The 18,304-nt window shown below is 36.2% G+C and overlaps 1 long non-coding RNA gene across 2 annotated transcripts in view; it reads left to right on the forward strand.

Annotated features, from left to right (window-relative positions):
- The first annotated feature begins 11,005 nt into the window (after window positions 1-11,005).
- LOC116574393 overlaps window positions 11,006-18,304 on the forward strand; it is a 28,953-nt gene continuing 21,654 nt past the window's right edge. The window contains exons 1-3 of one of the 2 annotated variants that reach the window (XR_004279261.1): window positions 11,006-11,274; window positions 15,466-15,612; window positions 17,606-17,715. This is a non-coding gene — a long non-coding RNA (uncharacterized LOC116574393). The remainder of the gene's footprint in view (window positions 11,275-15,465; window positions 15,613-17,605; window positions 17,716-18,304) is intronic. The other variant, XR_004279260.1, reaches the window with a different exon arrangement.

Raw genomic sequence — 18,304 nt, forward strand, 5'->3', positions numbered from 1 at the left:
CAGTAGTAAAGGACATTGTTTGGGGCTGTTTTGATTTGGGGGAGGGGAGACGCAGGCCATGGCCTTTTCAAATGTATTTCATTTTTGTCTGCTAAATCACTTTCAGATTCCCGTTTAGGCTGAATCAAGCCCCACTAAGCTATAAGCAACAAACTCTGCAATTAAGGAAACCTGAGTTTTAAAAACCTCTCTATATCTCTCAGTTGCCAGCATTTCTGGGACCAGGAATACCTGAATACAAGCACATTAAAACAAGAAGTACTCAAACAGCCAAATGTTATGTTACCACCTTTTAATTTAAAAAAAAAAAAAAAAGTCTGGATTTTTTTTTTCATTAATACTAAATGCCTACTGAGATGCATAATGAAGTCATTAAATGCTTTGAACTCAGTACTTAGAGTTATCCTTTGCCTTTTCAAAGACTGAATTTCTCCTGTTTACATTCTGAAGGTGCAGCTCTGAATTACTCTCTATTGATTGAAAGATTAGTCTGTAGTGCAGTGTTCACCTAAATCTAGTCACTGCAACATTGCAAACCAACGTGTATATTTGGCTATGTTTAGTGTTTCTGTTCCTACCATAAAATACAAAATTTGCTGAACACTGTAACACAACTTACCTATTAGAACTGTGAAATAGGTCAGTATTTAAAACCAAGTGATTCTCCAAAAGTAATGCAGGAAGGGAATGCTTGACTCAGAATGGCTGTGAGTGGCAAAGACAGATATTAAAAGAGAAATGTGTGCAGAAAAAGATGCCACTGTTCCACTATTAATTCTAGCTAACCACTGCTTCAGTCATGCAGTATTACTTATCTGTAACTCTTAAATGTCATCTGGGGGGAAAAAAAAATCAAGGTTTTAAATGAGTTATAAACATGAAATCACACATTTTTACATATGCAGAAACTTATGCCTAGGGATATTACAGCATGTTTATAAATCAATTCACTCTCTAGAAAATGTTTTAAATGAGACCAAAAGTAGTATGTGCTATTTGACTTCTGTAAATAGCACAAAATGCTTATTTTGAAATTTCTCATTCAAAATTCAATGTGTACAGTTTAGCTTATAATTCATTTTTGCAGCATTTGTTAAGTTTTCAATACAAGTGTGTTTCTGGTCAGTGAAACAATTTTATATCCTCAGGGGAGATATGCTTATAAAATAAAAGTTTGAATCCAGAAATTTTAATTTATGGTTCAGAGAACACACTGACACACAATATCTCATTTGAAGGAGAAAACCTTATCATTCCCATTTTAAAAGTGATCACAGAGAGATTAAATAAGTTGTCCAAAATTTATACCTAAATCTGGGTATTCAGGTCCTCTTAATTTCTGATTCTGTACCTCTGTGTCGAGAGATTTTTTTCCTAAAAATGCAGCCTGAATTCTAGGAACTAGCATTTTTCAAAACTCTCTTGGAAATTAATGAGTGTTCTCTTAATGCTTTTGAATGCCAAGAAAGATATGCTGCACACACAGTAATTACATACAGCTTTTCTTCTACATGAAGAGGATAAAAGACTCTTTCCCTGTTTGACCATATATAAATGTTACAGCTACTTCTATAGCCAGTCTTTTCTGACTTATGAGTGTTTAATTTGGAGAATTTTCTCACAACTTAAAAAAATCATTTCTAACTTCGCTACAGAACCAGGAAGTGACATTGCAAAAAGAAATAATTTGTTAATTTAGGGGTTTTTTTAGTCTAAACTCAAATAGTACTCCAGATTTCCCCAGATGAGAGCTAATATTTAATGCCTCCTCTGTACCACACATTGTTCTACATGCTTCAAGTGTTTTATCTCAATTCTCACAACTATATAAAGTAGGGGCTATAATTACCCCATTTTACAAATGAGTAAAGTGAGGGTGCCCAGAGGTTGCGTTCTCACAACTTGGCAAGTGGAGGGCTGAGATGCAAATCAAGCTGTACTGTAACCACCCCTCACAGCTGCCTCCAGACATATTGTTAAATCAGGCTCCTGCTAATTCTAGCTCCCAAGTTAAATTTCTACAGAATTCTCATGTTTTGCTTTTTCTTATGAGGTATCTCCAAAGAATCTGGGAGCACCATTTTCTCCCGATGTAGAGACATTCTAAGAAAGAGTATACATTTTACAGACTCTACTGTGGCCATGTAGAAATTAAATGAACAGAACAATGATTTGATAAGTTGGATGATTTTCACTGATCAAAAGTAGATGTCAAATGCTTGAAAAAAGGCATTAATTACCCATAATTGAAGAATGCTGTCTATACAGGACAAGATAAATGTTTTCCCATTTTAGCAATTAGTGTTTATTGAACATGAGCCCCTACAGAATAGAGATAATAGTAACCTAGCCTTTGCAGTATGTTTTAAGGAACAATTTGTATTTGTACATCTACTTGAATACTTAAAGTTATAGAAATAAATTTATGATTTTTGTTTATATTAAATATCTAATAAGACCTCTGTCCTTCTACTATGCATGAACCAAAACCAGGTGAAGAAGTACAACAAATCATAGTAGCCAGTGTTTCTTTGTATTTAAAGATTAGGTTCATGAGCAGTTAGGTGTATCTCAAGTCTCAAGCTCAGGGGGAAAGGAATGGCTGTTGAAGTCATTCCAAAGTATGAAATTTTCCTTTGGTCATTCATTTTCTCCCTCTGCTCTGACTTTATCTTTTAGAAGAAAATTGAGAAAGTAGTTTTTATTAACAAACTTAAATTGACATCTCCAGTTAATTTTATTATAGAAAAACAGGAAATCATTAGTCTTAAAGGCCAAAATCATTTCATGTTTTAATACCTTTAAGAAACGAAGAAAAGTCTTAAAGGCACATAAGATAATTGGAATCAGAAGCATAAGATAAAATCTGTTAATGTTATGACCACATAATGTTACAGGCAATAGTACTACTTCTGCATAGAAGGTATTTACAAACTCTTTCTCTAGGAATGATAAAATTAGAATGATTTAAAGAGGAGAGGTTAGAATTTCAAAGAAAAGTGTGAGATGAAACTTAGGAGGAAAAAGTCCAACATGGTTGGTTTGTTTTATTACATGTTCTACACACTTGTCAAACTCAAGAAAATTAAGTATATACGTGACACAGCCTAACTGAGGTCAATATAAAATTAATTGCAAAGATACCAACCAAGCTTTCCATCAAAAAATGGAAGAGTGGGGCGCCTTGGTGGCTCAGTGGGTTAAAGCCTCTGCCTTCGGCTCAGGTCATGATCCCGGGGTCCTGGGATCCAGCCCTGCATCGGGCTCTCTGCTCGGCAGGGAGCCTGCTTCCCTTCCTCTCTCTCTTCCTGCCTCTCTGCCTACTTGTGATCCCTGTCTGTCAAAATAAATAAATAAAATCTTTAAAAAAAAAAAAAAAATGGAAGAGAAGGTCCAGGTGTTATTTTGCTCTAGTTATTTATAGACAGGAATGGGATCACATGATAATGCCAACTCAGTGTTGTACCTTTGATGCTTAAAAGAGTTTCTGAACATACTCCTCATTCAATTCATAACCAGGATCACAAAAATGTTTGTTAAATTACACCCATATCAATACATATTTGAATAAAATGGGGTAATAGTCTGTACTAATCCAACATTGATCCAAAATTATGTGATAAAAACAAGAGTTTTGAAAGGAGTAATTCCAGTAAAAAGCATCTTGAGAAAGGAGCTAAATTTTCTTTATTCTGCCAGGCATATGATAGGCACTCAACAAAGACTCATAAAGAATTTCTTAAATCCCGCATTATGTAATAATGTTGTCAACATAATTTATCACATAAACTTTATTACTAGATTGTTCACAAGATATCGCTGAAGAACATTAAGTTCAGAAATTATGACATTAGAAAACAAGCTCATTATCAAAATTTTGGTCAAGGGCATTCAATGGTATTAAATTTCCTTCTCTGTTCTTTACTTGATCTCTGTAAAATTCTCCTTGTCCAACCTAAGCCGGTAACAAATTGCTGACTACTCTTTTTCATGGAACATCATGCCCAAAGCTGCTTTTTTTTTTTTTTTTTTTCTGGTAAACAGCAAAGTTCAGTGAAAACAGTAAGAAGATATGAGTTGAATCTCTATCTCCTTTTCTGATAGCTTCGCATTTGTTTAAGGACAGGGCACCATGTTAAATACCAATGAGACCTGGAATCTTCAGCCTTTGTGGATTTCCATCCTAGTTTAAGGATATGAAGGATTCATGGGCTTCTTCCAGGCAGATGAGCTCCAGAGCTATTTTCTAAGAACTTACTTGGCGCGGCTAGTCACAGACCTCCTACAAAGCCTACAATGAATAGAGTGATTTCAGATAAAATGATCCATTGTTTAAAGCTTGACTTAGTTAATAAGTCTAAAAAATTTACTATTAGTCAAAACTTCTGTTTTGAAGTGTTAATATCAAATGAGGGTTTGCTGTTATTTTTTCATTTCTTCTTTCATGAAATATCTTTCTTTTATTTATGATTGTGGAGGGTAATAGGACATGCCACCACATGCTGTTTTGATATATTGATATTTTGAGCTGAGCTGTAAGCACTTAAAAAGCAAATGCAGGGCTTTCTCTGAACTTCCTTTATCTGCCTGAAGACATATTCTCCAAAGGGAACCCAGGTGTCATACATGCCCTCCCCTAGAGTTTCCTCAACCAAAGAACGCTAACTCTTGTCATGAAGAAGACTCTTCAAGTTGACACCATGCTCAGACAGACTTTGTCACAGACTATCATACCTCCCATCTGTTCTTCTATTGGCCCATTCATCTTTCCTAAAACTCACCCATGCTACCTAAGAGGTCTATACCTCCCCTACCCTTTTCCTATTAAGATAGCATGTAATCCTGAATTCTAAAGACACCTTGGAGAGATACTCATTTTTCCTGAGTGTATCCTGTGTATACATGAAGTATACACGGTAACAAACTTCTGTTTGTTTTCCTCTTGTTAATCTGCCTTTTATTACAACGGTCTCAACGAAGAATTCTGAGGGTAGAGAGAGAATTATTTTTCTTCCCCTACAATTGCCAGAATAATAAACACCTGCCTTCTATTATAAAATTAAGGTTAGCATGAAGAAGCCACTTTACTGATCATTATGGATATATTTTTAAGTACATAATATTTACTTAGCACACTATACAAGTAGTTAATAAATTCTTTTTTAATGGTAATGATTCTGTACCTGAAACATATTCCTAGCAAATACACGGTAGCTGCCTGAAAATAGGACTTCTTTTTGCTGTACCTTTTTGTAGAAGAACAGGAAGATTCTGACGCCAGAGCGTTTCAGGTCTGTAGGATCCTCAGAGGAGGCAAATCGCCATTTCCACCCAGCTCTGCATCATTAAAATGTCCAAAGAAAATAGTCTTTGGCACTGTTTCCAATAACTCTGTTCTAATAAGACATTAACTTAGCATTCATCTTATTACTAGTTGTACCAGATGAGTCACTCATTTAAGACTCAGGCCTTCACATATTTTCTAATGCCTTTGATCTATAAGTCAACATTTTTTTTGAATGTTGAATAGATTTTACAGTGAACTCATTTGCCATTCCTCCCTCTTGCCTTCCCATTCACCTCTCCACCTTCCTCCTGCCCCAGTCTCATTCCCCTCACCAAACCTCGAAATTGAGCTTCACACTGATGGCACCCCAACATAGTATAATACTTCGTTTTCTTCTTTGTGATAATTGTGCAGCACCTAGCCACCTAATATAACACCACTTGCTTTTCTGTCCATCCTAAGGACATGATGAGTTGTATTTCGTGAATAATACTCCTGCAAAAATGGACAATAAAAACAAATAAAAGCATATTGACTAATTAAAAGAACATTCAACATCTCACAAATGCATATTAACAACCAGGCTGATCTCATCTGATTGCAGATTTTTTTTCACTTCATTAGGTTACAATATGGTTTTTCTCCTCTGTACTTAAAGTAGAATCAACTAAAAGCATATAATTTGTGGCTGCCATATTGGTAAGAACTAGAAGATAGGAAATGGGGTTTTGTTCTCCTTAGAAGAACTAAGGACAGGAAAGAGAAGACTGATTCAACTTCAGTGTAATTAATTGAATATCTACTGTGTGCTCTTTAGCAGATAAAATTGCCTATGCAATGGTCTTTTATATATCCATGAAAGCACAAAAGGAGATACCACCCCTTACCCTTACCCCCAGCTTAAAGGTATATTTGCATAACCTTACCGTAAACAAAGAGCAAATGGAAAGGAGCAGGAGAACAATTTGGTTCATGTTTCACCAAAGACATTCCTCCTCCAGGTTAAAAGTAACCAGAGACTTCCAAATCATTGCAAATACTTCCTCATCCCCCAACTACATAGGCACGATATGGATCTTTGGAAATTAGATAAGAATAATTTCAATGTGGGGCCCCTGACTGGCTCAGTTGGTAGAGCAAGGGACTCTTGATCTCAGGGTTGTGAATTTGAGCCCCATGTTGGGTGTAGAGACTACTTAAGTAAATAAATCTTTTTTAAAAAAAGAATAATTCCAAAGTAAAATAATAGCAGCATTGTAGTTTAGAAACTATGATGTCTCTTTGATACATACATCTGCCAGGAAATGAGCATCTGGTAGTGTCCAGTACAGATGGAAAAAACTTCAATTATAGCTCCTTATTTTGATAATTCATTCTGAGTAAGTATGTAAGTATTGTTAGTTGTCTTAATTTTTTGTTGCTGTGTTTTTGCTTTTGGTTTTTTTTTAATGGTAGACAATTGGGGTTAGAGAAGCCGTTATGTTCTAACAATATTATTAAGATGACCAGGAAAATACACCAAATGTAACAGAAAGCAGGGCTAGGAACAACACACTAAAAAATTCTTTGAGACTGCTTGTTGCCTGATAAACACCATGATAGCAAACAGCCCTGCATAGAATAAAATTGAGCCCCTATGTATTTAACATTTACCAATTCTATTCCATGGCAGCCTATTATCCCTTCAGAGACAGATGGAATATTCCTAAGGAGAAAGACTAAAAAGTAGGTTTTATCTTTAAAAATAAATAACAGTAATAAGTCATCAGCTCTACCTTTAAAGGATTAAATCGAAGGTTTGTTTTTTTTTTTTTAAACCTAAGCTTGAACTCCGTTTTCAACAGGGAAACTAGGGAACATTTTAAAAGTTTAAAAACTTGCTTGTTATGTTCAGGAAAGGCCCTCATTCCATTGACTTGGCGGTGGCTGTATTGGGCCAGAAGGGCCTGAAGTCTCTTGCACAGATTGAATTGCATTTTGATCAGTATTTTAGGTACAACCTCCACCTCATTATTTGCATGTGAATTTCCCAAGGGCACTTTGCATTCCTAGGCCATCTTGAACCTCTCAATCAACACCAGTGGGGCCCCCCATCCCCAAGCTATATTGTGTGCAAAAGGATGTGAAATCATTAGAAATTTGGTCTAGACCAAAAGAAAAAAAAAATAGTTTAGGCAGCAAATCCAGGGGAGAAAAAATCAATTAAAGTATTAGCCTTTATCCACTATTTTGGAAGAATTCCACCATTGCTTTCTTCTAATAGCAAAGATAAAAAGAATTGGTTGCTTTTGTTTCAATGAGGTCTCTCTGCCCACAAACGTGGCAGACTTGTCTAAATTGTAGCTCATTTTTAATGTGGAACTGAAAAGTCTGCTTGTGCCTACAGACCTTGTAACAGAACATTCTGGAATGATTATAATCATATTTCAGTAGGTCATATTACACTTATACCACCAGCAGAAATGTGCAATAATTAGGTCATGAAAGAATAATAGATTCACTAATAGAGCAAGTACTTAGTTAGGGGTACTGTGGTAATATCCAGAAAAGCTGCACAGGGATAGAATTTATTTTATTTTATTTTATTTTATTTTTATTTATTTTTTTAGGTAGGCTCCATGCCCAGCATAGGGCCTGAACTCATGACCCTGAGATGAAGAGTCCTGTGTTCAGCCAACTGAGCCAGTCAAGTGCCCCTAAAACTTTGAATTATTACAGAACTCTCAAGTGCCTGTGGTAGGCTGGAGAGCAGCTAGGAGAAGTTTCTGGAAGATTAAGCAGGTCCACTCTCTTACCAAATCCCTTCGCATTTAAAAGATCCATTACTTGGGGCATCTGACTGGCTCACTCAGTAGAACATGAGACTCTTGATCTTGGGGTCGTGAGATCAAGTCCCACATTAGGCACAGAGATTACTTAAATAAGTAAAATAAAGGATCCATCTCTATCTCTGACTTGGCTCCTTTATTTTTATTTATTTTGAGGGGAGGGCGAGGGAGGCAGGCACACCTTCAGGCAAAAAGGAACATATAGAACCTGGACTCCTGAACATCATTTTATATCATTACTGTCTTCTCCTGAGGCCTAAGCTAGTTTCCTAATGATAATGACCCTGACATACAGCTCAAGTGACATATATAGTCAGAATCATACTACAAAGAATCTGCCATCAAATGTACATTAGGGCCTTATTTCCTGTAACATTAGGGGTTTCTACTACTCAAACTATGTAATTCAAGTGAAAAATAGAAACCTATTGCTACATTGTCAATTATTCAGCAAGAATTTACTAAGAAGTACTATAGATTGCATATATCAAATATCCCATATGTCTTAGACTGAGTTCCTCCAAAATGAGAGATAAGACTTGCATGCAGTTAGTTTATTTGAAAAAAATAGGGCCAGGATGCAGGAATATCAACTGAGAGGAGAGGGGGTCAAACTGGGAACAAGGAAAAGCCAATACAAGGATGTGTTACTGAGTTGGCTATCACCAAGGAGCCTTAAGCATGCTTTCGAGAAGACAAAAAGGGTTAACATTGATCTACCGATTTCTATTCTCCATTGGCCAAGGGTGGTTCTATGAACATCAAACCCACTGCCATCACCCAATGTTTATACATGCTCATGAGTACAGAGCCAGTTCTAATGGTACTCCATCCCAGTGGGTCAGGGAGGGCACTATCCTATCACACTCAAGCAAAGCCATTCAAGGCTGGTATGGAATTAAGTTGTTGAGTAAGAGATGGGTCCCAGAGGACTTAGCAGAGGCCTCCAATTATTACAGTGTTTCAGAACTGATTGCCGTGATTGGAATTAGCATACAATTTTCTAATTCTGATCAAATATCTTTTTTTAATTGAAATGTAGTTGACATATAATATAATATTATATTAGCTCTGGTGTGCCATATAGTGATTGAACAATTATATACATTATAAAATGCTCCTCACGATAAGTGTAGTTAACCTCTGTCATCATATAAAGTTACTACATCCCTATGCAGTTATTTATTTTATAACTGGAATTTTGTACCTGTTAATCGGCATATAACTCAAAAATGCAGAGTCTGTTTCTTTTTGTTTTGTTCTTTAGATTCCATGTATAAGTGGAATCATATGGCATTTGTCTTTTTCTGACTTATTTCACTTAGCAGAATAGCCATGGTCCATCTGTGTTGTAGTGAATGGCAAGATTGCATTCTTTTTATGGCTGAGTAATGTTCCGTTGCATGAATATATACCATATCTTTTTATCGGTTCACCTGTGGATGGACACTTAGGTTACCTCCATACCTTGGTTATTGCAAATAGTACTCCAATAAACATAGGAGTGCATATACACTTTTGAATTAGTGTTTTTGTTTTCTTCAGATAAATACTCAAAAGTGAAATTACTGGATCATATGGTATTTTTATTTTTATTTTTATTTTGTGGCAGAACCTTCATACTGCTCTCCATAATGACTGCACCAATTCACAATTCCACCGACAATGGCACGAGGGTTCCCTTTTGTCCATATCCTTACCAACGCTTGTTATTTCTTGTCTTTTTTTATACTAGCCATCCTGACTAGTGGCAGGTGATATTTCATTGTGCAAATATCTTTTAATGAATATATTATAGAATCATTTAGACTTACCAAAATAACCTCACTAACACTTCTACAAACACAATGGAATCTCACTAATTTGATGCATTAACCATCATGATTCCTGGACTGAGAGTAAATTTAAATTGGTATTACCTATTTTTTTTTTAAGGATATGCTTAGAAATTAAGCACATAAGCCTGACTACAAAGAGCATTTTAAAATATTTATCTTCACCATCACTTCTATACATATAATTATCTATTGGCAGTTACCTCTAAAACTAGTCAGTAAACACCCAGTTTTCAATTGCTGAAAGAACGAAAAATTTAAATTATAGTTGCAAAGCAGTTTAATCCATTACTTAAGCAATGGGTCTTCTCTGAGCCACTCCTAGTCTGATTCTAGTAATTATGTGTATTTTAAATTTATAAAAGTATGTTTTAAAGAATTAGTTGATAAATCAGATGTTTCTCTACATCTAAATGCCTCTAGGAAGTTTGAGTTAATGATGTGTCTCCTGATAAAAATAAGGAAAATCAAAGGATAGAAACACAAGATTTTACCGGCTAGTCACAAGTAATTCTAGTGAGCTTCCCATACCTTTGATGTCACTTCAAGTTGAGATTGTGCGTTCTATCTAGCTAAAGTCTTTTAAACTAAGCTTTTTAAACAACTGAAATATTCATATACCATAAAATTCACCTGTTTTAAGTGTAGAATTCAATGAATTTTGGTATATTTACAAGGCTGTACAACCATTAATTACTGCTAGTACATTTCCATCACCCGAAGAAGAAATTTCATTCCCATTTACACTCATTCATTATTTCCACTCCCAACCCTAGGCACCACTAATCTACTTTCTGTCTCTATGTTTTTGCCCTCTTTTGGACATTTTGTATCTTAAGCATAATGCCTTTAAGGGTCATCCATGCTGTTAACCTGTATCTTTTACAACCAACAATATATGGTTGTTTTGTATGTTGTCTACCAATCATCTTATTTCAATGTCAGGGTAAAATTTATGTTACGTACAATATTAAAGCCATTTAAAGAATTAAAGAATCACATACATTAAGCCTAAATGGACATTCCTAATAAAAATCTTTTTTATACAACTTTTCTTATTTGTCACTTATAAAAATAATAGGCTCAGCATATTAAAATACTGCAAATAGAAAACTATGTATTAGGATGTAAAGACAACCCTTTATTTAAATTTCTTAACCTCTCTGTGAGGTTGAAGGTTTTTTCTTAAATATTTAAGTCACTAATTCATGTTCTGTGAATGAACTAATCTGTTTACTCTTTCTATACAGGTTTTGCCCACTCTTTCTATAAATTATGATGAAGATGATGATGAACTCGTTTCCCTTTGCCAGTTATATGGCTGGTAAATACTGTCCCCCGTTTTGAAATTTACCTTTTGGGGTGCCTGGGTGGCTCAGTCAGTTAAGCCACTGCCTTTGGCTCGGGCCATGATCCCAGGGTCCTAGGATCGAGTCCTGAATCGGGCTCCTTGCTTGGCGGGAAGCCTGCTTCTCTCTCCGCCTCTGCCTGCCGCTCTGCCTGCTTGTGCGTGCTCTCTCTCTCTCTCTGACAAATAAATAAATAAAATCTTTTAAAAAAAAATAAATTTGCCTTTTAGTTTTACTTATTGTTTTTTGTGGGGTTTTTTTGGCATACAGAAGTGTTACCTTACTAAGTAGTCAAATTTGTCTGTTTTTATCTTTATCATTTCTTCTATTATCTTTATGCCTAGGAAGTGCTTCTGTGAAGAAAACTGAAGCAGGGTTAGGGGGACATGGCACAGCAGGGTGTCAGTGCAAACAGGGTGGTCTGAAAAGTCCTCACTGATGAGATGACATTTCAGCAGAGGCCTAAAGGGAGAGAAAGAAAAGCCACAGAAGTTACAGAGAAACACATTTCAAGTGTTGAATTTAACAACATTTTTCTGCATCTATTGATCCTTTTACTGCTTAATACAGTGGATTAGAATGATAGATATTGAGATAAACCTACTTGCTCATGATGTGTTTTGTTGTTGTTATTTGGGTTGGGGGGTTAAGATCTATTTTTATGTTTACTTTAATGAGAAACTAAAGAACAGGGTGCCTGGGTGGCTCAGTGTGTTAAAGCCTCTGCCTTCGGCTCAGGTCATGATCCCAGGGTCCTGGGATCGAGCCCCCCATTTGGCTTTCTTCTCAGTGGGGAGCCTGCTTTCTCCTCTCTCTCTGCCTACTTGTGATCTCTGTCTGTCAAATAAATAAACAAAATCTTGAAAAAAAAAAAAGAAAGAAAGAAAAGAAAAAAGAAACTAAAGAACAGAAGAGTAATTTACCAAAGTTACTTAGATAAGTGGTAGAAGTAGGATTGGAACCCAGGCCATTTCACTCCAGTGTCTAAGTGTTATCTGCTGCGCCATAATCACTTTTTTTCTTAATCCACTATGCCATAATCACATAATCTCATGCCAGTGAGATGGTAAAAACACATAACATTAAATTTGCCTTCTTGGCCATTTTTAAGGGTTCATATTTAAGGGTTCATTTTATGGTTCAGTAGTGTTAAGCATATTCACATTGTTGTGCAGCAGATCTTTAGAACATGTTCATCTTGCAAAACTGAAACTCTGTACCCAGTAAACCCTAATTCTCTTCTTCCCAGCTCTTGGCAACCACCTTTCTATTCTCTGTTTGATTTTGACTACTTTAGACATTTCAAATATGTTGAATCATACAGTATTCTTTTGTGACTGGCTTATTTCGCTTAGCATAACATCCTCAAGATTCATCAATGTTGTAGTGTGCGTGACAAGATTTCCCTCCTTTTTTTCTTTTTAAGGCTGTATAATATTCCCTTACCAGTTTATTCTACATTTTCTTTATTCACTCATCTGTTGATCGGTATTGGAGTTGATTCCTCCTCTTGACTATTGTGAATAGTGCTACAGTGAACATGGGTGTGCAAATGTCTCTTTAATAAGATCTTCTTTGAATTCTTTTGGACATATACCTAGAAGTGAGACAACTCAATCATACAGTAATCGTATTTTTAAATTTTTTAAGAAATGTTTTCCATAATGTCTGTACCATTAATCATACTGTATTTGTAATACAGTATTGAGTATGATTTGTTAGTACTTAATTTAGAAATTTTGCACCTAAATTTATAAGTGAGCTTAGCCCATCAATTGCCATAAATTGCCAATTTCCACAAATTGCCTTGTCTGGATTATTTCCAAAAATGAGGTTTTGGTTTTGTTAATCATCTATATTTTTATTATTTTTTTATTTTCTTACTTTTCATTGTTAATTTCATTATTTTCTTTTCCAACTTTGTTTTTTCCTAGCTTTTTGAGATGCACATGTAACTCAATTATTTTCAATCTTATATTTTAAATTCATTTAAATACATGTATTTCATTCTAACTAATACTAATTACCATTACCTTCCTAATTACAATTCTAATTATAATTTCCACTGTGAATTCCTCTTGAACTCATGAGTTATTGAGGAGAATATTTGATTTATTTTAGTTTGTGACCCCAAATTCCATTGTACAGATAAAGAAACTAAAGTCAAGAAAAATTAAATGTCTTGCTCAAAATTGTATAGCTAATGCATGGGCTGAAATTAAGTCTCCTTATTATTACCACTCCATTTTACCTTTCTAATTTCTAAATTCATATTCTTACCCTATCAGAAAGTTTCCTAAAATTAAACTAATATTGTCATTAGTTTATATTATACTGAGAATCCAATTTTTATCGGCTTTATACATTTTAAAAGTAGTTGTCTACACCTTTCTCTGAATATATTGGACATCGTCTCTTTGATTTTCTTATCTAGCTAGGATTTATTAATTTCTAGCCATATCATTTCGCAGAGTGCTTAGCACATATTGGGCGCTCAATAAAAAAATCTATTGAGGGAATTTTTGTTTAATGAATGTTTAAAGAATATTATTAGTGCCACCTATGAGCTTTATTAAACATCAAATGACAAGCACTAAGATGAAGGAAACTCTCTAGCTTATCCTAGCACAAATTCAGGTAATTAATGATAAAGATGAAATGAACAAGAAACCAGAATCACTGTTGAAATGAGCCACAACTCCATGGTCAAAAAAAGTGGGGGTGGGAGGGACTGAAATATATGGACAAATAAAAACAAAGTATAAAGAACAACAACCAACTTTTACTTAATATCCTATAAGAGGTAAGATTTTATTATCTCCACTGTATAAAGGGGGAAAGGGAATCCCAGACAGTCTGAATCACTTGCCCCGGTGACACAGCTAGAAGTAACAATGCCTGGATTGGAAGGCAGCTTCTGTCTGAGCCCCAGCCCATTATCTTTGCAATAAGCCATAATCTTCTCCAAGGCCCTGTCCTCCCAGCTCTCTCCCACCCCTGGGCTATAACTGGGAAGAGGGAGATGGCTCAGAAACAAAGGAGGGAGGGGCTGGTGGTATCAGGAACAATCTCCAGTGAACACAAACTACTTTGCTAGAGGTCAAATACTGCCACATTTTTTTCTTGTCCTTGAGAATAATCTTTGGCATGGGTGGGGAGGAATCTGACAGTTCTGCCTTTAACATCCTGTCTACCTCTTTTTCTAACTTCTCACTAAAGCTCACAAAGGGAATCTAATGTCAGAACCTGCAATGCCACATTAAGAATATTATTCTTACAATTAAGGAGCTCCTTTTCGCATGTTTCCTCTAGGCTTCTTTTTTAAATGTAGGAGTTTCCAGGACATCTGGGTGGCTCAGTTGGTTAAGCAGCTGCCTTCATATGGGGTTATGATCCCAGGGTTGTGGAATTGAGTCCTGCATCGGGCTCCTTGCTCAGCAGGGAGCCTGCTTCTCTCTCTGCCTCTGCCTGTGCTCTGCCTGTTTGTGCTCTCTCTGACAAATAATTTTTTAAAAAATATTTAAAATGCAGGCATTTCCCTTTTATTATTTAATAAATTTTTAATTAATTAATGTTATCAATATATTTCAATGCTGCACAATAGCAATTGTTTTCTTGGTATTTAAATATTATATATTACACCTTTACTAACAACTATCTTTTCGTTATTTTATACATTTATCAAAGCAGCTTCATTCCTTATGTACCAGTTCCTAATCTCTTCCTTGAACACCCTCCTCCATAATGTTTAGGATCTGCAAATTGCTAATTAGAACAATCATTCCTCCATCTTCATCTTTTAGGTTGTTTCCTTTTTCCTCCTTCAGTGTTGTGGTTTCTCCTTGATCTCTATAATCTTTAATTTTTATATCATAGATGGTGTGTGGTAATTACAAAAAATGTTTTTTATAACATGGAGAAGTGCTCACATACACAGTTAAATAAAAAAGTAAAGTAGGATTCTAAATGGAATATATAATGTGACCCCCAACTAAATGAACACTGCTATGTTTTATTTAGATAAAATTTTTAAATTTTATCTAAATTTTAAAATTTTTAAATTATACCAATACATGGACAGTAGTCACTCCAGGAGGTGAGATTATAAGCAATTTTTTAAAATCCTGTGTACTTTTCATGTTTTCTACAATCGATATGTATGCCAGACCTGGGTCAGAGCCCAAAGCCAGAACCAAAGCCAAAGGAACGCTCTTGCCGAGGATCCACACTGTTGCCAAGGGCTGTCCATCCATAGGAAGACTTCTCATGACAGCCCTGTCCTGAGGCAGCTGGTTCTGGTGGGCAGCTGGTAGGTATGTGTAGTATGCATGGGGTGTGGGAGTGTGTGGCAGGAAGGAGAAATCCAGGGGAGAGGTCTGACAGTCTGATTTCTCTGGGGAGAGACCAGAGCTCTCTTAGTCTGTGGTTAAAAGCAAACCTCACTTGGACTAGAATGGAAATAACGTCTGGATCCAGACAAAAGTGAGTATCTAGTATCTATATTGTCCAATTCATTCTCCAGCAGGAGGTTCATTTCCCTGAACTAAGATATTTGAGCAAGTTCTGGTCTTTTAATTCAGATTAATAGTGTAATATTTAATATATTTTCCAGCATCCCTTTGTCTCCATTTTCTCAAATCAGAAAGGGCCTAATAATAATATTCTCCTCCTATCTCATTAAACTGTCATGAAGATGCAGAAATAAATACCTCCTATTTACTTTGCCACTTAGAATGCAGCTCTTTACCACAAATTATGTTGCCTTTCTAGGTTAGCAAGCTGTGGTGGGGGAAGGGTGCCCATCCTTTTCTTTCCCTTTTAACTCTCCAGACTTCATTCCATTATTCTTCTTTCTGGGAAATGAGACAGAAGAACTGAAGTCCTGTCATCTTAAAAGGTTTGCTTAATGACCATCCCATGTGAGCATACACAGTCTCAGCGGAGAAGCATGACAGCTGCAACGATCTAGGCCCACAAGACTGCCTCATTTATCAAATATTAAAGAGTCATTTCATAGAAGGGCTTTTCCAGTCACTTTTCAATAGAACTGAAGCCCGAGCAATTATAAGAAAAGCAAAGAACCCTGAGGTGTTTTACTGAAGGGGTCAGTCCTATAGCCATTTGGGAGACCCGACATAATAACCTATGTGATTTTTTCCTTCCCCAAGCTGAATTTTCACACAGAGCAAAAAAAAAAAAAAAATACACCATTTCCCATGGCAAATAAACATACAGAGAAGACATTTTCAGGGGTTTATTTTCTAAGAGTTAATATCCAGAGCTCAGTTCTCCTCTATGGACCATATTTCTTCATTCTCCGCCTCAGGCTTCCCAGGAGTTGTTAGATAAATTGACTGAACAACGCCTAATATTGAGATGATAGAGTTCTGATAATATATCATTTTTACATGATCCCCTTTATCACGTCTAAACACCGTTTTGTTTGGTACAACACAGGACTCCACACAACAGTTGCCAGAATATAATATTAATGTAAGATACTTATAAGGTGGAGAGATTAGTACTGATAGTTAAGGTCTACACTATATACTCTGGGTCTTTCTCATCTATACTCATAGCATCTGCTCTTTGCACATGGCTAACAACACCATGCCTGTCACGTGCGTGGCCTGAGGAGAGAGCAATGGATCTGAGCTACTAAAGCGATGTGGGACTGTGTTCTGACCATCAGGCTAAGACCTAATAAAACCATCATCCCTAGGATTAGGACTGAACTCTAATTCAGCCTTCTATCTTGAATTGCTTACCCACCAACACAGAAATGGTGTAAGTGGGCCTCTCTGAAAGTCTGGCCTGCTCACCAGAAATTGGCAGCAAGCCATTCTCTATGGAGATGTTTGTTTGATGTTTAAAACATGCAAACTTAGCATCTTTGGTAAAAATAGAACAATAACCGTTTCTTATTCAACCCAAACGATGATCCTTTTATGACAAAAAAAGTCAATAAGAAACTCAGTTTGAAACCAGACTTTTTTCCAGTATGAATAAAGAGTTCAATTATTTTCTCACTTAAGCTTTGGGAGTGCTTCTCTCTTTTTGGACAGATTTGTATCTCCTTTCCAGTACAGATGTCTATTGCCTTCAAGGCTTTCACAGAGAATTTAATCCCTGGCAGTGAAAAGAAAGAATCCCATGGGGCAAGTCAGAGGGGAGGGAGGAGGGACTAGCCAAGTTGAAGGAGGTTGATTTGAATGGAAAAATCCTTTAATCATGCCAAAGATGGGAAATTATCAAAGACACAAAGATCTTGTAAAGTAAAAACTAAGGTAAATCTCTGTCTTTCAGGAAACACATCCTTTTTCAGTAACCCAGATTGAAATGTCAATCCTTCGATAGGCAATCCTTGGAAAAGAATATTACTCTCACTTTTTGGAAACCCTCTGCTACTTTAGAGAGTGAGTATATTTGCTCCTAGAGATCTAAGATGATGGAACACTAATTTATACTTTGTTTCAGATTTGAACTAGGTTTGTACCCAGTACCTAGTGTTTGGGGAACTGAAAATAGATTCTCAATGGATCTCATCCCAGATCTTAATTTCAGCATTTATTTCCACCTCCCTTCTTCCTTGACTGTATCAGCTCGTCCTCTTTGATTGCAAACATCAGTAGCTGCCTCTGGTAAACTTAAGCAAGAAAGGAATTTATTGGGTAAATTGGGAAAGCTCGGAGAATTGAGAAGAGGAGCTGAAGACCCAGTGGTGGAAAGGATAGACCCAAACAGCTCAGGAGTCTCCACAGCATGAACTTATCAACAGCTGCATCTAAAACAAAGGATTTTGATTCCAGGAAGAGAGCATTTAACTGGTTTAGCCAGGTTCAACTCTTCCTCACTCAGGGCCTGGGGGAAGGCCGGGTCTCCAAAAGAACAACAGTCCCACCAGATGGTATCCAAAAGTGAGGATGGAATTACCAATAGGTAAATGGGGATGCTATCACTGAAAGAATGAGGACTGAAAGCTGAGCAGCTAAAGGAAGTAAACCC

This window comes from Mustela erminea, chromosome 15 (genome assembly GCF_009829155.1).
Source record: "Mustela erminea isolate mMusErm1 chromosome 15, mMusErm1.Pri, whole genome shotgun sequence".
Taxonomy (NCBI): Eukaryota; Metazoa; Chordata; class Mammalia; order Carnivora; family Mustelidae; genus Mustela; species Mustela erminea.